Source organism: Aotus nancymaae, unplaced genomic scaffold (assembly GCF_030222135.1).
Source record: "Aotus nancymaae isolate 86718 unplaced genomic scaffold, 86718_ANA_hifiasm-v0.15.2.pri h1tg000019l, whole genome shotgun sequence".
NCBI classification, from domain to species: Eukaryota; Metazoa; Chordata; class Mammalia; order Primates; family Aotidae; genus Aotus; species Aotus nancymaae.
In genome coordinates, this window is record NW_026988431.1 from 34,410,001 (window position 1) to 34,434,199 (window position 24,199).

Sequence of the window (24,199 nt, forward strand, 5' to 3'; positions counted from 1 at the left end):
ATACCAGCTTCCAGGCATTTCTTTACCTTGTTTGAAAAAGACCTCCCATTTTTCTAGTTACCCACGATCAAGACCTGGCAGCCCTTGAACACACATTCAGCATCCTTCTACCTATTAGGCAGCTTGCTCAGACCAGCTCAGCCTGGAGATGTCACCGCTGAAGCGTGTTGATGAGGAAGGTCAATCCCAAGTACTACTGCTGTAGTCATTTGTCTGGCTCCAACAAAGCAACCCTCCTCTAAGCATCTTTTGTCCCTGGAATTCAGAATCAATATTGAAAAACATAGGTACAGACAGTCTAATATAATTCTGGAAGAAACATTTTCTGAGGATGAAAAATAAATATGCCTCAAATCATAGCTGACCCATCAACTTGGACAGAGATGGCAGAAGAAGGGGTTAGAAGGTAAGGAATGTCTTGGTTCTGCTGTTAGGAATGCAAATGGCAGAAAATTAAAAGCACAATCTATCAGCTACTGTGCTAGTGCCCTGGAGATAGAGGAGTAAATAAAATCTGTTCCTGTCCTCAAGAAGGTTCTAGCAGGAAGAACAAGCATCAAGGACCTCTGGAAGGATAGAGTTTGCTGGTGACTTCTCAATGTCCATTCTCCCATCCTTTTTAGACAGAATGCCTATCTTCAGCTGGGCATATTGCTACCTTTCCCAATGTCTTTGGCAGTAGGGTGAGGCCATGTGCCTAAGGTCTGGCCAGTGATCTTTGAATAGAAGTGTTAGGTCAGGCACTGTCCTTAAAGGGGAAAGGCATGCCTTTCTCTTCTTCTCTACTCTTGCTACCTGGAATGTGATACCTGGAACATGGCAGCTACCTTAGACCCTGATAACAAGGACCAACTCCAGGTTTGACAAAGAACAGGTCAAAAGAAAACCAGGACCCTATGACCCTGAAGCTGTCATACCAGTCCTGGACTGCCTACCTCCAGGTTTCTTTTACCTGGGGGAGAAATGATCTTCAAAGCCCCCGTTATTTTCCATTTTTCTGTTATACACAGCTAAACCTAATTATAACTGATATGCCCATATTCAACGAATGTTTATCAGGTTAGTATGTAAAAATGGAAAAGTATGTAAACTTTTAGAGGTTTCTATTACCCCAGTTAAGTCTATTTTATATGCAGCAACTCAAATGGACATTGTTCGAAAGGGAAAAAATACACCTAAGAAAAAAACCTACCATAACTTATTATATAAATTTTTCATGGGAGGAAAAATCCTTACTCAGGACTCTGGATGGCTGAAATGTGCAGCAGTGAATCTGCTTTTCTGTAGATCACAAAAACCAGACACTGTCCTATCAACGTCCCCCCAGAACAGATTCATTAGGGCTTGTTGTCGCACTCTGCTGCTAGTGGGCATTTGCCATATGGCTTGGCAGTTTAATGGTTTTCTGATACTTGACAAAAATGAAGAGCAATTATTTTGCAAGGAGCTTGCGTTCCTAGATGGGTCTTTTCCAAATAACAGCTGTGCCTCAAAATTGAGTTACTCAATTTGCAATTTGTGGCCACAATACTCAAACATTTACAAGTGAGCAAAACCTCAAATCACTTGGGCTATTTCCAAGCATCAGAGTTTATGAAGATTTTAGCAATGTTATGAGCGTGCAGCTGTCAACAAACTCAAGCCAGCGTCTCTGAACCAGCAGACCCGGCAGGCAGCAGTGATGTCCTACTTATCAACAGGCCATGTGGAATTGACTACAAAGCTGTGGGACAGAAAGAATTTGAGGGTGAGAAGCCTCGCCCCCAAAGCCCACAGACTAAATCTCTATTACTTCCTTTCCATTTCCTATCACATTTGTGTAAGTGATGCCTAAATCTACAGCTCTAGACTTGACCCTGCTTACGGGCCCCTAGAGGTCTGCCTGACACTGGCTTGATCATAAGACAGACATGGAATCAAAGCCAATGAGTACTTCCTAACCGAGTTATCTTGACTAAGTGTATCAGTCAGGAGAGGCCATGCAAGCTACACTAACAAAGAACCCCTAAAGGAGCTTTTGGGCTGAGACAATGGGGTTTTTGAGACACAGTATCATTCCATTTGCAAACAGGGGTAGCTTGATTTCCTATCCTCCTATTTGGATACGATTTATTTATTTCTCTTGCCTGATTGCTCTGGCTGGATTTCCAATACTAGGTTGAATAGGAGTGGTGAGGGAGGACATCCTTATCTTGTGCTGGTTTTCAAGGGAAATGCTTCCAGCTTTGGCCCATTCAGTGTGATGTTGGCTGTGGGTTTGTTATAGATGGCTTCTGTTATTTTGAGATAGGTTCCTTCAGTATATAGATAATTGAGAGTTTTTAAAATGAAGGGATGTTGAATTTTGTCAAAAGCGTTTTCTGCATCTATTGGGATAATCATGTGTTTTTTGTCTTTAGTTCTGTTTATATGATGAATTACATTTATTTATTTGCAGATGTTGAACCAACCGTTCATCCCAGAGATGAAGCCTACTTCATTGTGGTGAATTGGCTTCTTTATGTGCTTCTGATTTGGTTTGCAAATACTTCGTTGAGAATCTTTGCATCAATGATATATTGGCCTGAAGTTTTCTTTATTTGTTGTGTCTCTGCCAGGTTTTAGGATCAGGATGATGCTGATGTCATGGAATGAGTTGGGGGAAAGTTCCTTCCCAAATCTTAGTGGCTTAAAACAATAAAGGTTTATTTCATGTTCATAATATACACCCATTCCACATTGGTTGAGGGCTCTGCTCTATGTCATCTTTGTCCCTCAAGTGAGCAAAACCTCATCCATGACTCAAGAAGATAGTTCAGTCACTACATGGAATGCAGTCAGTCACAATAGTAGAGAAAAAGAATGCTCTAGAATGTTCCTCACCAGCAACTTTGCGCTTGGCCCCAAATTGCCACGTCACCTCTATAGACCCCATGCAACTACATTGAGCTAGAAAGTACAATTGGTCTCTATGTGCTGAAGGTGGAAAGCCAGAAATATTTGGCGAATAGCCTGTGCGTACTATATGACTTACTCAATCTGTCTCAACCTTAGTGACCCATATGGAAAATAGAGATTCTGGCCTCACTCTACCTCTCCTACTTGTCTCCCACCCACCTTTATTTCCTACAAGTACTCTATATCATCACCAAGCTGGGATTACCTACCATTCTCTAATGTGTCTTCTGCATGTTCCTGCTTCTTGGGCATCTGTTTATGCCATTTCCTAGTGCTAGAATGTTCCAGGTGGTCCACTTGGAAGTCAGCGCTCCCTCCTCTGACCTCGTAAAGGTGACGTACTATATTTGTCTATATATAGACAAATATTTTTAGTCTATATTTTTGAGTCCCTACTCTTTCCTTGCCTAGCCCACTGTAAATCCCTGAGGGCAGAGATCCCACTGGGTCTAATGCAGAGTAGAAGGTGAGTATAAGAGATATTCACCTTATTCATTGGGAGACAAGGCAAAAATGAAAAGCAGATCAGAGTGGGAGCCAGGGATCAGTAGCCCACTTCATGGCAGGATCTAGGCTGAAGCAGGTAGCTGTGGAAGAAATGTTCCCCAAATCAAAACAGCAGAGCAGAGGGTGTCCACCTTCCCATCACCATGATTGCCTTCAACATCTGGGGTTTCTCCTTTGCCCAGTTTGCTTTACCTCTTGAGAATTTCTGCCTCCTAATCCGGGGTGGCAGTTCCCTTCTGAACTTAAATTTTGTTTTAACCCCATAAATTGTATCTTATGCCTTGGCTGAGTCTCATCCAAGGATCCCGATTCCTGATGCCTGCCTTAGAGATAACATTTGATTCCTCTGTCCTCTCCCTGCCTCTGCCCTTACCCAACCTGGGGTCCATGCCCAAGGCCCGCACTCCAGTCTAACAGTGGATAATATGTCACATTTAGTGTTGGGAAAGCAATCCCATGCCATCTACATCCCTGGAAGCTTCCCTGTGTAGCTGCAAAATGCAGAAGCAATTGTTCATAATGACATGAGGGGATGGCACCATGGCCCTTCTAGTGCCCAAATCACGAAACTGGCAGCCATTTGGTTCTTCTCCCTCCCTTGCCTTGACAGTCTGTCAGTTCCACCTCTGTAATATCTTCATGGCTCATCCCTCTCTCAATCTCCACCATCCCTGCCTTAGATTGGGACTCATTATTTCTCATTTGGACCTGAATGCATTCCTAGCCTGTCTCTTTTTCCCAGTTTCACCTCTGATCCATCCTCTTTGTGTTGAATCTTTCAACACACATATCAACATGCTGATTCCCCGCTTAATCCCTTCCCTACCGGTTCCACTCTGGATAATGTTGAAATTCCTTAATGTGTCATCCAGAGCCCTTATCTGGTTATGACCTTTTCCCCCAAGTCTTGCTACTTACCCTCCAACCCCCTCCCTATGGCTGCTCTGTCAAACTGCCTTTCATCCTGTCCTGAGTGCTCCGCTCACTCTCACCCATGTATGTCAGGCTAATGGCTACTTCACTTAGACTTTATCTCCTCTGCAAAGCTCTCAATGCCTATTCCTTCCAAGCTAAGTTGGGTTTCCTCCCCTGCCTTCCACATCCCCTTAGACCTTTCTCTCTTCCATCTCATCCTATCCTACCTTACTCTCTATTCATTGCCTATCTATCTTAACAGAGAGTGAGCTTCTTAAGGGCAAAGCATGTGTTTTATTTTTGTATTCCAAGCTCCAAGCATAGGATCTTGCTCAGAGTAGGTGTAAAACGTGTGTGGAATAATCAAATTGAATGTATGGATGAGGTCAACACAAAGACAATATTGGAAGGCAATTCCCCATGGGTTGCTCACGTTTCTGCATGCCTTTCAAGTAAGGCATTGGCTTCTGAGTGTTCTGGACTATCTTTCATGGATATTTGAAGACCCAACAGCAGCCCTAGAAGACTGATATTGTCTCCTGCTGGGACAAAGGTGGGCGGAGTTACTATCCAGTATAATGAAGATGATGTCCCTCTTTGGAACAAAAGACAGGCATGTTTATTGACCCTGATAAAATATCTGGGTTCCCTAAGCCCAGGAATCTTCTCTCATAACACAATCCACTGCAACTGTGGGTGTCACATGGCCATCTTTCCTTCTTCCTGTGGGAATTGTAGCTCAGAAAATCGCACAAGAAAATGCTGACACCTGGCTACCGCTATTGCTGTGAATAATAAAGTCTTTTGTCTCAGGGAGGAGTCTCATGTCTTCTGCCAGCATCCATGAAACTGTGGCAGGTTAATTTGTTAGCTTGCAAGTAGGATAAAATTTCAGACCCTTTATGGTTCTTTACAGACAGCAGAGTAATTCTGGACTTCCCCTAGTGACCCAGGAAATACCACAGAGGGGCAGACAATTGAGAGAGATGTTGAGGTGATACTAGAGGTCAGGCGGCCCTGACCACACTCCTTCCACACATAATACAATTTATTTCCATCAGAAAGAAACTCAGATAAAAGTGACTGTCTACATAGCCACAGCCCAGCTGTCTTCACGTGGAAACAGAATCAGGGGAACCCCTTTCCCAGTGAGGACAGTGCATGGTGGGACTCTGTAGTCCCATGCACCAGCAGGACAGGTTTTCTGAAACTGTGAATGCATAAGGGTCCTAGGGAACATGCTAGTAGAAATGGTACCGTGAGCATCAGTATGGGTGGCAGATTCCAGTCAACAGAAAGAGGTCAGACAGAAGGGGCTAGTGGCCCAGTGTCTGCCCTGTGCCTGAGTGGGCAGAAGCAGCCTGATCGGGGGAAAACTCAGATCAGCCAGGCTGCTTTCTGGTTTTAAGAAATAAAGATTCTGATACAGGAGAAGGAAAAATTGTTGCGGAATATAGGGTGACAGCTGTCTCCCCTACACTATGTCAGCCTTGTCTCTACGATCTCACATCCCCTTGGACTAAATTTTAGGACCAGCCCTAAAATGTAATCTAAAAATCCTAACAGAAAAGGCCACTTTGTTTTAGCTTGTTTGTTCATTCACTCACTCAAAAAGAAAACAAGCTGCCACTGCTACCAAGTTCCTCAGGGTAATAGGAGGACAACAGGATCCTGAAATATCTGAGAGGTGGAAGCTTGGCCAGGCTCTCCATGAGGGCTGAACAGGCCAGAGGAGGCTCCGTACATCACAGTGGGGAGGTGCAGGCAAGACACCTCTCTCCCAGGGAGAGCTGTTTGCCTGATAATTTCACTGGGCACAACACAACCAAGTCCGAGTCACTCGCTCCAATCTCATGTAATGTAATTTCCTCCTAGAAATTATAAAGCCAAACAGCCCAACTTCTCTTCTTTACTGAACTATAAGTAGACTGTCACAGTGATAAGCAGATAACTGCAAATCTAGGCAGTGATCTATGAAGTCAGAGCAGACCTGAGTCAGGTTTGAGGTTGTGATTAATTAAAAATTTTAACTGAGTTCATCCAACATATATTTAATGGTATCCATAATTGCTACTGTGTTGGCTAGAAATTAGGCCCAAATGGTAGGCAGCTCATAAATAACAACTATAGTCTCTATGATTCTTAAACAGACAAACTTTGTTTCTTCCTGCAGTTATTATTTCAGAATCCACAACTACAACTGGCAGAACATGTCTTGTCCACGTTGTCACCAAAGCCTATGCATAGGTTAACAAGTGTCAACAAGCCTGACACATTTGCCAGCAAGTTATACACAACCCTCCAGCTAACCCTGTACCAGGCTCCCTCTCACAAAATGAGGACTTGTTGACTTTCCCTACTGTGTATGAATTTAAAAACCAGCAAAAGCTTAATTTGCTTCTGTGATTTCCAAAGAAATTAATGTATTGATTTGCTAAAGTTGATGAATGAGAGTCACAGATTTGCTGTGAATAACAAATATGGGGGAAAATAATGCCTTAAATAAAACAGGGCCTAAACTTCTGTCCCATAAAATGACATTGAGGAAGGTAGGCAGTTTAGGGCTAGGGCAGCAGCTCTGATGTCACCAATTTGCCAGGATCCCTCTAGATTTTTTTTCTCTGTTATTCTTAGAACATGACTTCCAGCTACCATCAAGATTATCTCAAGGTCACATGATGGCTGTGGCAGCTCCAGCCATCATACCCATGCTCCAGGTAAGAAGACGAAAGAGAAGAGAAGGGTAAAAGGAACCTACCTGTTGAGGCAGCCCCCTTTATAAGGAGTTTTCCTGAAGCCCCAATTTCTACTGACATCTCACTGACCAGAACACTGTGACTAGGCAAACTATCACAAGAAAAACTGAGAAGTTCGGTTTTTTTTAGATGGCACATTGTTGCTCTCAACAAAATTGGGTTGTTTTAGTAAGAAAGAAGTGGGAAACAGATATTGGATAGGCAAACTGGCCATTTGTGACTCAAGAGATAGAAGTGCATTATTTAAGTAAAAATGTATCCAATTAAAGAATAAAAATTATAATGGAATCATCAAAAGTGAGAGGAAGGAGGAAGGGTAATGTGCAGAGTATAAATGAATTAAATCTTTATTTTTCATAATGGAACTCAGTGGCATGCAATTTAAAGTTCCTTTTAACTTTCAAAATAATTAAAACTCAAAAGGCTAAAGCAACTTGCCTTCAGGATGTAGGTGGGGTGGGGGACACTAGGGACAGAGCTCCAACTTTTCATTAAAAGCCCTTCTGTATCACTTGAGTTTTTTAAAAAACATGTGCAGATATGGTTTTGATTTAAAAGTATCAGTGTTTAGTATTATGTTGGGAAACCAAGCACCGCTATGTTTCCTTTGCAATCTGGTTCTGTAGTGGACATTTTGGTATGCTTTTAAACCCCCATCATTGGCTTAGAAAATGACAAACTTAGCCATGGTCAGGGCTTTATTTTACTTCTTTCAATTGATTTGTTATCTTTTAAACTTTAGCCATTCGCATTCAATAGTCTCTATAAGGCAGTCTCTGGCAGTGCAATCCCCATTTCAGGTGGGGTCGTCCATGTATGCCCCATCCTCTGTCTGAAATGAGGCAGCCAACATCACAATCATTCACCTGAGCCACTCCTATCTGCCCACAGACCTCTCTGCAGGGACGTATGTTCTCTACCTGCCCGGCCTACACTCTCAAATCACTGTCCTAATGTCTCTATAATATATTAACAGGCAATGGCCAAAGGGAGTTCTGCTGAAATAGGCAGCAGTTTGGGCCATTTTGGACTGAATCCTAGAATGCACACAATAATGCTGAGCGATGCAGTTTAATTTATGAGCATGCAGGTCTACTGTGAAATTGGGAAATAGAGGTATTAGACATTAGCATTCACATGACAAGGGGAGGGCCAAATCCAAAATTGCAATAGGCTTTTTATAGGGAGGACTGAAGAGTTTGAAGAAGCAGATATACTGTCAGTTAAATGTAAGCTTATGAACCTTACCCTTGTATTTGAATGCTGCTAAATGCTTAAGAGGTGTGCACTTCTCCTGGCCTTATGCTCTTAATATTGCCTAGCACCATTCATTGCTTTTAACAAGAGTGGAACACCTGTATGCACATCTGGGAAGATTTAAAAAAAAATTATGGCAAAATTATGATCTGCAGGAAAGAAGGTATAATAGCTTCTCAACTTCCTTCTAGCTAGGGCATATAAACTTTCACACAGCTAAATATCTCTACATTAAAAAGTGAAGACGGGGACATTTGTAATTTAACTCATTACAGTTGTGTGTGCAATTCATGCCACACAGTCTCCAATTTAGGAAGCTTGGAAGCCAGAGATTTTCTGTCTGATCTTGACTCTGGCACTTCACCTTTCTAGCTAAGTTTTCAATGTACAGAGCAAAATAACATCTATTTCTGCCTCCCTTATGAATAAAAATACATTCTTCCAAATGGTTCAAAGGAAATATCAAATGTGCCCCAGCAGTAAAATATATTGGAAAGGAGGTCAACAACTTCATCAAAGTAGGTCAAATAATGTCCCCCAAAGACGTCAGGTCCTAATCCCGAGAACCTGTAAATGTTACTTTACTTGGAAAAAGGGTCATTGCAGATGAGATTAAGAATATTGAGAAAGGAGGTGATAAATGCAATCACATGTATCCTTATAAAAGGGAGGTAAAGGGAGTTTTGACACAGAGAGGCCGTTTGAAGATGGAAGAAGGAAATTTGAAGATACTGGCCTTGAAGGTTGGAGGGGTGCAGTCACAAGACAAGGAATGCTGGCAGCCACCAGAAGCTGGAAACGGCAAGGAACAAATTTCTCAAGCCTCTGAACAGAATACAGCCCTTCTGATGCCTTGGTTTTGGCTTGGGATATTAATTTTGAACTTTTGGCCTCCAAAATTGTGAGAAAATAAACTTCCTTGGTTTTAAACTACCAAGTTTATGGTAATTTGTTACAGCAGCCACAGAAAACTAATACACTCACAGACATGTTGGAAGGAAGTTTCAGTTTGTACAAAAACTATCGCCAAAACTCTATGGTTCTTTGATGATATTTGGCTGAACTCAACTTCCTGTCTGCAGCAAGTGGAACAGGAGAGGGTTGAATGCAATAGTGATATGGTTTGGCTGTGGTCCCCACCGAAATCTCATCTTGAATTGTAATCCCCACCTATTGAGGGAGGGATCTGTTGGGAGGTGAGTGGATTCTGGGACTGGGTAGGGGGTTCCCGACGTTGTTTTTGTGTTAGCGGGAGAGTTCTCATGAGATATGATATTTTAAAAGTGACAGTTTTCTCTGTGCTCCCTCTCGTCTGCTGCCACGTAAGACACGCCTTGCTTCCCCTTCGCCTTCCGCCAGGATTGTAAGTTTCCGGAGGCCTCCTCAGCCACGTGGAACTGTTAGTCAATTAAACATCTTTCTTTATAAATCACCCAGTCTCAGGTATTCTTTATACCAGTGCGAAAACAGACTGATACATGTAGGTTAAGAAAAGCAGGCAGCCAACTCCCGGTTCTGGGCAGCGTCCCCTCCTGAAGCAGGAGGCTGAGGGCATGAGAAAAAAATACTTAGTTCTTAAAGCAAACATGTGAACAGATAAGTATGAAGTGGCAGGTAATTAGTGGGGAACCAAGAATTTAAGACACTTTCTATAAATGAACCTCACAGTCTGGATAGGGCTGTGTAGGCAGGGAAGCATATCTTCAAACAAATACAGTTTAATTAGTAATAAACGTGGCCAGATGCCTGCAAATATATGTCTTCAGACTGTCCTCTGAAGGTTTATCTGCAATAGTGGAAAATTAGAGACCCCACTGTCTACTAACAGGGGAATGGTTAAATTCCATGTAATACTATGCAGTTGTTAAAAAGAGTGACATACTTCTACATATACTGATGTGGGAGATTATTAATGAGTAGTTATTGGTAAAAATGTAAGTTGCAGACGATATTTTCTCACATTGTTTAAACAAAGCAATTTGCATTGTAATACACAGAGACTATATATATGTACACCTAGGTACGTTTATGAATTTGTTGGATGGGTACACATCAACTAAGTCATTACTTTCAAAGGAAGGAGTAGGATTGTTGAGGGGGTAGTGAGAAGAGTGGACAGACTCAGGCTTTATTAGCATTACTTTATACTAATACACTTTTTCCCAAAGCATGTATGCTTTTTGTAGTTTTAGGAATCAAAAAAGATGAAAATGCGATAAAGATACACTATGAGAACCTTGTTTCATACGATGCCTGGTAAACAGTGGAGACCCTCAGTAACTGTGTGCTCAGTGAAAGGCTGTGCAGCAGATGGTCTTTGAAGATTGCCTATGGCTTCTGGAGGTTTCCTGTAACCCAGCTAATGTTGCAGGATGGGAAGCGCGCGCACACACACACACACACACACACACACACACACACACCCCTGGCTTTTACACCAAACTCTCTGGTGGTCTGCCATGTTTTTAATTTAAAAAAAGAAAAAAAGACATACAATTAGTAGTCAAAGTCCCAGGTGTCTTTTGTCTCTTCTACAAGAGTGGGGCAAAGCCAACATTCATTGACTCAGCGGTTTCACACAAAAGCCAAGGGAATCTGTCTTTTGAACACTTTCCTTCTGAAAAATTCTATATGATGACGTTTCTAAAGGTTGTTTTACCTCCTGGAAGGGCAGTTTCTCACCGGTGGGCAGTTCCTGCAGGGTTAGCTACTGTACACAGCCCGCCTAGTGTTTGTGAGCTGCACCACAGGGAGGGGGTATAGTGCCTTTGAAAAGGACACCCCTAGCCTCACTCCCGAGTATACCCCAAAGCACACCCAAATCACGCTTCATTACATACAAAAGAGGAGCTCTTGGATCAAAAGAGTCCCACCTTACTCGCCAATTTGAAACACTGTTTTGGATTAATGCATAGTCAGGCTGAAAAACTGCACACCCAAAAGGCATTAATACAGCTAAGAGAAATATGCATTGACTTCACAGCATTCAATTTAGGGGCACTGAAGAGATGAAAAGGAGTGTGTCTCAAGCACCCAAAGCAAAGATGTGATTTCTGGACAACAAGAAACTAGGATCCCAACTCCCTTTTGGATAAAAAGAAGACGGGCATGGGTAACTTCTGTCTCAAACACAGACTGCATAGGCACAATGCTTTAAAGGTGACAGGTCTCTGTGAATACTTCTTAAGTGATGGCTCTTACTGCAATTACTGCTTTTTGCTGAATGAAAAGAACCAATCCCTTTCTCTTCTCCATATAATATGAAATGTTTAGTTTTTAAAGACATATTTCTCCAAGATTTTCCACAAATCATAAAAAGTCTTGACATTTTATGACTGCTTATTTCAGGAAAGATTCCGTCTTCTGTATTTTAAAGATACTGTCACAAAAATACACAGATTGGGAGTTGGGTTTTTCCTTAAGCTGGGGGAATGCTCTATCTGGAAGGCTTATGCGTAACCAAGATATTTAACCCTGTTGGTTTTGTGCTCCCATTTGCAGAATGTTAACATGTGGTCTAAACCCCCGTGTTATAACTGAAGAAACTCACTTGTAGTTGAGGACTGGAGAGTTGATGCTGCTTATCCAAGCTTATACAGTAAGTTAATAACAGAGCTAGAGTCAGAGCTCTGGGCTCAGGGCTGAGATTTCTATCGCACTGTGACAGTGCTTTATAAACAGCTCTTTAGCTATGGAGACTTTTAGGTTTTACCTGACGAATGCATCCTGACATATAACCCTCACCACTAGGCGTAATGAGATGGACATTCTGAGACAAATGTGGAAGAGGCGGGAGATCCCTTCTGTGAAAGTGATAAATCTAGAGAAATCTAAGGCTGAAAGGGACCTGGAGCGATTCTCTAGTCCATTTCCTTTCCTTGAGGCAGAAGTTGCCGACATCATGCCAAAGGAGAAATACTTATCTTATATCTAAAACCCTTCAGGGAAGGTTTCATAACTTCACTTATAACAAGGAATATCTGATTTGTCTGAACAGGAGGATCCAAGAAGTAATCAAAGAAAACCACCACATCATTTTTAAAATTTAAAAATACTTCCTCACTTTGATACCTCAGAAGTAATTATCCAAAATACTTTTCTTTTTGTTTTTTCATCATACTTTAAGTTCTGGGGTACATGTGCAGAAATGCAGGTTTGTTACATAGGTGTACATGAGCCATGGTGGTTTGCTGCATCCATCCCCCATCATCTACATTAGGTATTTCTCCTAATGCTATCCCTCCCCAATTCCCCATCTCCTGGTATCCCTCTCCTAGCCCCCCACCCCCCTATAGGCCCCAGTGTGTGATGTTCCCCTCCCTGTGTCCACGCATTCTCATTATTCAAAACCCACTTATGAGTGGGAACATGTGGTGCCTGATTTTTGTTCTTGTGGCAATTTGCTGAGAATGATTATTTCCAGCTTCATCCATGTCCCTGCAAAGGACATGAACTCATCCTTTTATATGGCTGCATAGTGTTCCATGGTGTATATGTGCCACATGCAGCCAAGAAACATATAAAAAAAACTCCTCATCACTTGTCATTAGAGAAATGCAAATCAAAACTACATTGAGATACCATTTCACGCCAGTTAGAATGGCGATCATTAAAAAATCAGGAGACAACAGATGCTGGAGAGAATGTGGAGAAATAGGAACACTTTTACACTGTTGGTGGGAGTGTAAATTAGTTCAACCATTGTGGAAGACAGTGTGGTGATTCCTCAAGGATCTAGAAACAGAAATACCATTTGACTCAGCAATCCCATTACTGGGTATATACCCAAAGGACTATAAAACATTCTATTATAAAGACACATGTTCATTGTGGCACTGTTTACAATAGCAAAGACTTGGAACCAAACCAAATGCCCATCAATCAGTGATAGACTAAAGAAAATGTGGCACATATACACCATGGAATAAAATAACTTTCTAATTTAATCCAATATGAACATTTCTATCGTAAAAGGAAAATACTTTGGAAAATAAGAGCATGGAGTTGGCATGACATCTTAAGTATAATTTTTGTAAGAAATGGTAAGAAGATGAGAGACCCACTTAGGCCTGTTTGTATGAAGAACTTTGGTAAAAAGTATAATATATAAATAACCACACAGCACAAAAACTCAGGAGTCAGAGACTAAATAATGACTTTCGTTATATGATTTTCATTTTAGGTTTCCCAAGTTTCCATTTTTTTTTTGCAAAGTAGTTTCTGCGTGAGGCCTTAGCTCAAGAAGGTACATTTCCAACTAATCTGAATGGAAAAATAACAGACTAAAAACTCCACCAATGATTCCATATATATTCATGCCAAAATATTCAAAAGCCAGAGGTTATTCTGAGAGGGTAAGGCTGCCTAATATCTGTGATATTAAGAGAAGAGAAGCTAACAATGTGGGGTTGGTGCTTTATCTGCAGATAATGCTGCTGACCACTGCCAGCGACTTTGAACTGCTTCTCCATCAGACGTGCTGAGATTCCAGACTCCTGAAAACCAAGGGGTGCTTATCAAAGGCAGCTGCTGGAATTAAGGTAGCCCACATCTGTGGTACAGCTCAGACTGTGTGAGAGCTGGCAGGTCTGAGGGCAGAGAGAGTCCCTAGAGGCCTGGCCTCAGGGTCCCAGGTTCTGCCCAGGGGTGCAAAATGGCCTCCTTAATTACTTCCCCTACCCTATCCCACCCTCTTAATGGCCTAGTCAAGCTTCTCCCAGCCATAATTCAGTGCTCCTTCTCCAGCTATTTCCTGCCTTCTCTTCTATTCCAAAGTCAGTGTTCCTCTGAATGCTCCCTCCCCTGGCAGAGGGAAACTGACAGTCTAGGGACCTAAGTCCTCCCTTCCTTACTGAGCAGCATATCTGGGACCCACTCCTTGATCTGTGTCCAGCCCTCATGGTCTACTCAGCTTCAGGCCTGCCAGATAAAGTTCTAGGTCCTCGCCTAGAGGCCCCAGAGCCTAGGCTGAAGGTGATACTGGAGGAAGCCTTCTGTCCTGGGAAGACCCTCCTGCTCTGGGGTCTACCCTTAGCTGGCCAGTGCCCCGGCCAGGCATGGCATCCCAGAAGAATCTCAGCATCACTGCCCTGCAGCAGCCAGGGGCTGTAATGCCCCTTACATTTTGTGGGTACCCAGATGATCAACCTCACTGTGTGTAAGGGGACTCAGAGCTAAATGGCTCTGGGTGAACAATCCAAGGAATGCTAAAGAAGAAGCATTTGCACTGTCGAATATTTCCACCCATTTAAGGGCACACATATTTCAGATGCTATTACTCCACCTTTGCAGATGAGGAAACTGGGACTTAGAGAACTGAACTTGTCTGCCCAGGGTTGCATAGCAAGGAGGAGGGAGCTGAGATTCAACCTCACCCTGCCAGGTGCTCCAGGGTCGCGTGGCCCCTCAGGACCTGAGTGTGAGCAAGAGCAGCCTATGGGTGGCAACAGCACTTCTCAGTGACCCTAAGAGTGGCCCTCATGAGGACTTCACTGCTTTGACTCCAAGGTTCCCAACAGCGCAATGTTTTTAAGTGAAATTGCAAAAATGTCAAAACCAAATTAAATCTCATTTTCTAGTCTAGCCTCATCATCCCATAGGTCAGCAGGTTGGAGACAAGCTATGAGATCTAGTCAAGGGCAAGTAGTGTCCTCTGACCAGTGCTTCTGCTACTCCCTCTTGTCCCTCAGTGTCCAGGTCCTAGTAGAGTACAGGACACACACAGTCTTACACGGGGACAGCTCCCAAAACCATCATGCTCGCCATGTCTTATGAATGAGATCTTTCAGGCAGGATTTGCACTTGGCGCCCCTTTACTTCCCTGTGGCTAGGAGCATGAGAGGTACCTGATTAGCTGAAAAGCTAAGCATTTGGCAATTAACCCGCAGATAAAAATAAAGTCAACTTCAAACCAGGGGGCTGATTTAAATGTAAATAATGTGTCCCAGCTGACCCATGAGGCTGGAACTGACTCGGAATGAGGATGGTGATGAAAAAGTAAGGTACTGGGAGACAGGCCCATTCACTGGCAGGCCTGTGGGCCCACCAGGAGAGAGAGCCAGACGCTGGGTCACAGAGCAAGGGCAAAAGTGAGAAAACTTGCTTCCTGGGCTCACAACTGATTCATTAATAAGACTGACCTCCTTTAGATGCTGAAAACATTTGTGTGTCCTTCAGTACTTCTAACAATATCACCAAAATAAGATGCAAAGCAGCAAACACATTGCTGTCCTGATCATGGTACAGAGGCAAAACGATTATGTTTCTTGGGCTAATTTTGCCTTTGATTTGAAAACTGGGAGGCCTAACTCATGACCCACCCCAAGTCCATCACAAAAATGAACACTGACACAGAGGACCCAAGCAGCCCAACTGGCTGTGGAATGCATTATGGGATTTATGATACCAATGACTCTATGTCATAACTGTGCTTTTCAAAGACAAACTTTAAAATGGTTTCAAAGTCCTTGACCGCCATTAATAATCCCTTCATTCAACAAACATCAAATAGCAGCTACTCTGAGTCAGGCAGTACACCAGGAACAAGGGAGACAGAAAGACACACCACAGTCATGCCCAGAGGCTCACCTGTCTTCACTGGGTGGGAGACAGAAAGGCTAAGGATGACCACAGCCCAGGGTGGTAAGAGCTGGAAACAGCGGGAGCGCCGGTGGGCAGAGGAGAGCCCTCGGCCCAGTCAGATTGAGAGTGGGGGAATGCTGGGAAGAAGTAACAGGTGTTTTGAGTTTCAAAGGATGACTAGGAGTTAGGCAGGTAAATGAGTTGGGAAGAGAAAACAGCATTTGCAAAAGCCTGGGAATGTGAGAGGCCATATGGCATTCTGAGGCAGTAACAGGGTCAGCAGAGTGGCTAAGGTACATGGGGGGCCTGGGCCAGCTTGCCAAGGGCCTTATGCTCTATGTTGACAAGGTCCAACTTGATTCTGATGGTGGTGGCTGGTAAGCCTCTGCATGGTTGTATGCAGGAGAGTGATCAATCTATAAGTGATTACCTGAGGGCCTCCTGAACAAGCTGAGCAGCTCTCAGGATGCTTTCCTTTATTCACTGCTCCTGAGGCAACAGCAACTTAAAAGCCTCATTAGTAGGCAGGTCTCCAGCTAACAAGTAAGCCTGCCTTCCCTTCCATAATACCCTCTCTCTGAGGCCACAGCCTCTTTCAATTGCATCCTGATTTCAAGAAGTGATAAACATATGCTCATGTTTCCATTTACAAGTTTTTGATTATCAGCCTGGCATTGTAGCTGCAAATTACCCATTTTCTATTATAATTATTTTTACTTCTCTAGATGAAGAAGAAGAAGCATTTCTAAATTACTAAAGTGCCCGCGCCACAGAGGGAGGGAAGTAGAAAGCACTGCTGTGTCTTTTGCCAATGGCAATATAGTAGCAAGAATTTGAAAACCAAAACGTAAGCTTGTGGGATGTGTCAGACCAGGCCTTCCAGATGGGCACATTTGCTCATTGTGATTATTTACCTAAAACCTGGCTGGATTGCAGCAAACCAGGGGTGAGCCGGACTTGTGGCAGAATTGCTGCTTGTGAGGGTTTTCCAAGAGTAGCTCCTTGAAAACTGGGCTGCTTTAAGTGACTGGCCATCCCCTCACACTCCTGGGATCTAAATCTTGCTTTTTCTGTTTCTAGCAGGAATTTTAAAAGATTAGAATGTCACTAACTCAGATACGTCCAAGCAACTACAATGTTTGGTAATATGATTAAAATTCAGCCATGCTATTTCCTCAAGAAGACCCACGGCAGGGCCATGTCTCGCTGCCTTTCTGCCCTGGTCAGGGGTGGCTGGGGATGGGGTCGAGGACAAACCTTGATAATTAATGAATAGGATGCAATGAATTCAGGTCACTAGCTGAAGTGAAAAGGATTCTATCATACAGAGTTGCAGACCTTTTGACAGCTTAATGTCGCATTTAATTGGCATGTAACAGTAATTGACAGAGTAGCATGTAAATGAGATCACAATCGTGGCTTTGAAGGTCCTGTTGGCAGCTTTGTTTCTCAAGTGCAGCTTGAATGAGCTAAACGGTTTTGTTATTGTGATGACCGTTCAAATTCTTAACACCTTCCATGTGTGACTGTGCTCAGTCCTGGGGACAGAGGCATGGAGGATACGCTCTCTGCTCTCATGGAACTCATTTTAGTGGGGCAGTCAAATATGAAGAAACAACAAACAGCTACTTAAATATTCAAAATGCCAGCACTTTGGGAGGCTGAGGCAGGCAGGTTGCTTGAGGCCAGGAGTTTGGGACCAGCCTGGGCAACATAGTAAGACCCCCATCTCTACAAAAGGTTTTTTTAAAAAAATAGTTGGGTGTAGTGGTGCATACTTATAGTCCCAGCGAATTGGGAGGCTGAAGTGGGAGGATCTCTTCAGCCCAGGAGGTTGAGGCCACTGCACTTCAGCCTGGGTGACAGAGCGAGACCCAGTATCTAAGGACAAACGAAAACCAAAATGCTATTTGTAGTAAAAAACAAAAGATCATAACATTGTACTACAGAAATTCCAAATCTTGTTCTTTTTATATTTTAAACCTTCATGGACGACAATAATACAATAATAAATCAAGCATAACAAATCAATAATCACTCAAAGTTAACACACTGTTTACTAGGTGCTTTTCAGGTCTACTAACTCATACTTTGGCAGTACTTATACAGTGTCTATAATTACTTTTATCTTTAATATTTGCAAACACTGCAGAAATTTGCAGAGAAGTACTATTATCTTGTTTCTGATGGGGACACAGAAGCTCGGGGCTCCATCCCAAGATGTGGAACTAGGAAATCCAGGGAAGTTCAAGCTCCTGTAGTGAAGGGCCTGCCAGGCCATTTCACTCCCTGCTGCTTTTAGAGGGGCAGAAACTAACAGAAGCCCTGACTGGAACCAGTGCGCCCCACCATCCAAACCACAGGATCTTTGGTATTCAAGATGGGCTTATTCATCTTTGTAGGAAATAAATGTAATCAGCATATTAACCATCCTTTAGACATCAACTATACCTTCTTTCCTCAAGAGTGAGTTGTTCCCCTTCCTGTGTATCTCAAGATCTTTGCCCAAGCAAAGGAAGGTAAAAACAGGTTAGTGGAGCAGGTGTCAGAAATGACTCTTTCTTCAGCAGCAAAGTGAATGAAGCCTCCAGTCAAGATTCAACAGGAGTGTATCTTGGGAAGTGTGCAGTGGGTTGTGTGCTGTGGCTGTCGTGGGTATGTGTTGGTGTTGCAGGGGTTGTCACAGAGAAGCACATGCCGTAGTGGGGTGCTGTTGGAGCTTCTGTGGTGGGGAGTCTGCCACGGAGGGGTTTGATGGAGAATAGGTTTCTAGGTGTTTCATGGGGAAGTGTGCCATGAATGTGGGGTGAGGGTGGGTGACAGGAGGGCCATGCTGCACGATGTGTTGTGGAAGTCATGTTGTTGGGGATGGATCATGAGGGTATGCTATGGAGGATATAGCATGGGAATGTGCCATGAGGGTACACTATGGGGGGTTTTGCTGTGGGAGGTATCATGGTAGGTGTGGTGGGTGGTGCTGTGAGAGTGTGTCTTGGGTTGCAATGGGCATGTGGGGTTGTGCTGTGGAGATATGTCCTGAGTGAGCTGTGGGACTCCCTCGAGAGCTCCCTATCAACCCAGAGAATGCCATTCTAGCCCACCGGACCTGCCTAATCCCCATAATAGTAGGTGCATGCCCCAGGAACCCCACCCTCACTCTACCCCGAACCTTAACATTCTGTGGTCTCAGGGTAGCCAGTGGACATCACGGGTGGCATGTTTTGGGGTTCTGCTGGTTGGAGGAGCTCAGGAAGCACCCCTTTCTGTAGTACAGCTCAGGTAGTATCTGCAGGTCACATCTAACACAGCTTCTGCAGGGATCCTTTCCCAGAGCTCACTGCCCAGCTAACCCACCCTGGGACTCCCCAAGATACAGCACAAGTGAAAGGAAGGAAATACCCTTGGCATTCTCCCCTGCAGTGGGCCCCGGCACTGAGGAGTCTGGGCTTGAGTCCGCTCTCCCAGTGCAGCAGCTTCTCTTAAGGGCGCCCCCTCGCACCCTTGCACCCCCCAGCTCATTGCTCCAAGTCTCTGGCCTATTTGACTTCTGCAAGGAGCCATCCCCTAGCAAGACCAGGGGTGGCAGAAACTCAAGAGCTCAGACATGCAGATGAAGTACTTGTTTGTTTTGAATGTATGCATCAATTCCCCCCCAAACTTTATTATGAAAGATTTTCAAACACGCAGCAAAGTCACAAGAATTTTAAAGTGAACATCTGGATATCCACCACCTAGATTCTACCATTAATATTTTATTGTTTGTTTTATCATGTATCTACCCCTCTATCCATTTGGCAATCCAGCTTATTTTTTTGATCCCTTTCAAAATAAGTCGCAGACAGCAGCATACTTATTTCTAAACACTTCAGCGTGCATATTTTTAACCAGAGTTCAGTATTTGTTTAGCATTTTTTCCTTTCTTTGGACATACAATGAAATGCACAGATCTTGAGGGCACCATTCAATGAATTCTAACAAATACATGCACCATGTAACTCCTACCCCATCAACATATAGAACATCTCCCTCACCCTGAACATCCCCTTGTGTCCCTTCCCACTCAATCCCCCATCCCCCTCCCTCAAGCAGCCACTATTCTAAGTTTTTCCACCATAGACACATTTTGCCTCTTTTAGAACTTTAAATATAAATAGAATCACACTGCATGGTCTTCCGTGTCTGTTTCACTCAGCACAGCATTTCTGAGGTTCACTCACGTTGTTCTGTGTGTCAGCAGTTTGTTCCTTTTCATTGCTGAATGGTGTTCCGTTATTTGGCTATACCACAGTTTATCTGTTCTCCTATTGATGAATTACTTTTTTGTAAATAAAGATGATCATTGAATTGAGGTCATTCTGTAATACGGTTGCTCTCACCTGCATTTGGACCTGTTTATCTTGCTGAGCAGATCGGGGGTGCTCAAAGCTAGCACAGCTCATGAGAGTGCATGAAGAACATAAATAGTGCATTTAATCACCTTTATGACAGAAAGAAGATCAAAAAGCACAGTTCTAGAGACTCCCCAGGTGTGATGGAATGCAAGATGATTTCAGGTGAGAACTTAAAAATGTCAAAAGAGAATATATTTTTTATTACAACGATGCCCCATTTATGGCCTGTGAAACTAGTTTTCCTACATGCAAGGGATACTTGGTTTGCTTTTTAAATACATCTGTTTACATAACAAAAAACCGATTTAAAGAAAAATATTAAACAAATATATGGGGGGAGTAAAGATAAAAACCTCATGAGGCTTGGGGCATGCAGATTTTGAGGTGTGGGAAACATTCTTGAGCAATGGTTGTCAATCCTAGATGCACATTAGAACCACCTGGGGAGCTTTAAAAATACCCCTGCCTGAGTGCCACGACCCAAGCCTTTCATGTAATTGGTCAAGGTACATGCAGTCATCCATAGTTTTTAAAAGCTCCCCAGGTGATTCTAGTGTGCAACGAGGGATGAGAAACATTTTAGAAAGTAGTAATTTTCAAAGATCAGCAGTATCAGTATCACCTGGGTGCTTCTAGAAATGCACGTTTTTAGATCCCACTCCAGACCTCTGCCATCAGAAATCAGGTCTGGGGCCCAGCAACGTGGGTTTAACTAGCCCTCTTGGTGTTTCTAATTCTTGAAGTTTGAGATCCATTGTCTAGGGGTAGGTGGGAAAAGTCCAAAAGGCCACTGCTGCCTCCCAAGATGAAAATCTCCACCACCATGGTACCAATCCAGCCAGTGTCAACTAGGTCTGCCTGGTTCAGCTCCTGGGAAGCCCCTCTCCTCCTGAGGACAGAGAGGATGGGTGGGTACCGAGTGGTGAGCAGCTGTTGGCCAGTGACCAAAGGGATGATATCCTATGGTCCATTGGGAATTAGCCTCAATCCACAGACCAGTTAATCAGCCCTCAGAAAATCGAGTGTTGACTATAATTTTATTTTCACTATGATTTTTGATTAACAGTGACCTCCTTCCACTCCATTACCCTTGTTAATTGAGAATTGACTACACAGTTAAAATGAATGTTTCTTCCACTAACAGAGCTGTACCAGATTCATCTTAAAGTTCCTCACAGCTCAAGAAAATGTGATGAGTCTGCATATATATTGATCTTAACACAATTCATTTCACCAAGAATTTATGAAATTACCAGTAAGATCACCTGTTATGCATTCATGTCCAAAGGCTTATAGGAAAGTAATGGAGTTTTATTTAAAGATAACATTGTATTTAGAGAGCTAAATAAGAACTTGTGCAAAACCTGGCCTCCTGATTAGCAGTGATTTCTCTATTAAAAGATACTCAACACAGTTCTTAAATTTGGTAAAGTCTTTGGAAATATTGTTACCTTACAGTTAGAGAGAAGATAAGGTAACAACAAACACTCCAAAGGCTGCTCCTTTTCACCAGCTGGCTATTTTGATAGGGAAAAATACAAAGTAAGAGGGGACTAAGGGGAGATCAAGAAATCTGATTATCTGTTTCAATGCTAAGTTTGAAAAATGAACTTTCATGTAACACCAAAAAAGATTAGAATTTGCTAAAGAAAACGTGCTGGGGAATCTGAAGTAACATATGCAATACCTATTAAGTAGTATGTATCATGAGATAGTTCACAAAACATCATCGTCCTTTTCTTCTGTACCATAATGCAGTAAAGGAATAATGTCACCACAGAGGAAAAACCCACCCACCTGTTCGTGGAAGGACAGGCGCAAACCACAAGGAATCTTTCAATGATTTTAGGTGTCGTAAAAGACTCAGCCAACTGTTTCTTATTTACCCGACTGCAGATTGACTATAAAGAGCTCAACAAAAGCACCTGTGCAACAGGGAGAACTCAGAATCAGGTCTGGTGATAAGACTTTCTTGGAGCCTGTTCCCAAGATCTGCCCTATCACGGGCAAGGCACCTAATGTAGGGCCGTGTCTAGTTCAGCCTAAGACTGAGTATATCCTAGTACTTAGTGAATGACTTAAAAAAACTTTTTTTTTAGCTGGGTGCTGTGGCTCACACCTGTAATTCCAGCACTTTGGGAGGCTAAGGTGGGTGGATCACTTGAGGTCAGGAGTTCAAGACCAGCCTGGCCAACATGGTGAAACCCTGTCTCTACAAGAAATACAAAAAATTAGCCAGGCATGGTGGTACATGCCTGTAATCCCAGCTACTTGGGAAGCTGAGGCAGGAGAATCACTTGAACCTGGAGGCTGAGGTTGCAGTGAGCTGAGATAGCACTCCAGCCTGGGCAACAGAGTGAGATTCCATCGCAAAAATAAAACAAAATTAAAAAAACACATTTTGTTATGAAAAATTGCAAACATATAGAAAAGTAGAAGGCTGGGTGTGGGGGCTCATACCTGTACTCCCAGCACTTTGGGAGGCTGAAGTGCAAGGATACTTGTAGCCAGGAGTTTGAGACAAGTCTGCATAACACAGCAAGACCTATCTCTACAAGAAATTAAAAAAAAACTTAGCCAGGTGTGTTGGTGTGTGCCTGTAGTCCTAGCTACTTTGGAGTTCCAGGGAGAGGATCACTTGAGCCCAGTTGTTCAAGATCATAGTGAGCTATGACTGTGCCACTGCATTCAGCTGGGCAATAGAGTGAGACCCTGTCTCTAGAAAGAAAAAGAAAAATTGGCAACAGTAACAGTATAAGGAACTGCCACACAGAGGTCCCCCCAAATTATTGACAAACTTCTATATTTACTTCACCTTCCCCCCCTTAAGTATATGAAGACACATTATAAACACCATGATATTTTACCTGTAAATACTTCAAAAATAAAGGGCACTTTCTGAAATAAGGACACTGTCTTACTTTACCACAATACGATCACACCTGAAAAAACTAATAATTAACAAAAGTTCCTCAGTGTCACCTACTAGCAATCCAAACATCAGTGTATGTTTTTTGGAAAAATAAAACACAGACACAGTTGTGGTGACTCCACATGGTAGAAGTGAATGTCCCTGCAAAGTCCTAAGAAGCAAAGCCCCCATCTGGGGGCTCCATCATTTCCACAAGTGTACTAGGATGGGAAGTGGCACTTCCTCTAGTGGGGGCCTCCTCTTTGAGATATGGGGGGCTCTCATTCCCACAGGCTCACAGTATCCAGACACAACTCTCCCAGGCCTCCTTCCAGTGGCCAGTGAATGCCAGTTGTCTCTCTTCTCTCATTAGGGTGATGGCCAGGCAGAAGCTCAGGGGGTCAAAGAGAGGCCTACATCCTACCAAATCCTCAAGGTGGGCTCCCAGCTCCTGCTTCCTCTGATGTACAGTGGTGCTGCTGGACATGGAAGTGCTGAAGAATTGGAGGAGGAAGGCCTTGCTGACTCTAGCAGCAGAGAGGTTCTCCAAGGGTGCCTTTGGCCACCCATTGGGCCTTCTGGTATCTCTTATTGGCCTCTTAGTAGTCCCATGCCTTACCACAGAGGCACAGACTTTGGTTCTTCAGACACCTGTCCATCAGCTACTCTCCCTTTGCTCTCTTTTAATGACCCCCCCATCAATATTCCTATTTATTAAGCATCTATTATGTTCCAGGATCTTTGCTGGGTAATTTTCAGACGTGATTTCCTTGACTATATATGCCAGGCTTTTGAGGGAGGCATGGTTACTCCCCTTCACAGGTGTATTCATTTCCTATGGCTGTGTTTCATCTGCAACCTTCATGCCCCCATAGCATGGAACCTAACACATTCACAGGTCCTGGGAATTAGGATGTAGACATTTGGAGGGCCATTATTCTGCC

The 24,199-nt window shown here is 43.3% G+C and overlaps 1 protein-coding gene across 4 annotated transcripts in view; it reads right to left on the reverse strand.

Annotated features, from left to right (window-relative positions):
- The window catches only part of NMNAT3 (nicotinamide nucleotide adenylyltransferase 3), a 97,630-nt gene that overhangs the window by 58,489 nt on the left and 14,942 nt on the right, over nucleotides 1-24,199 (reverse strand). The window lies entirely within an intron of this gene.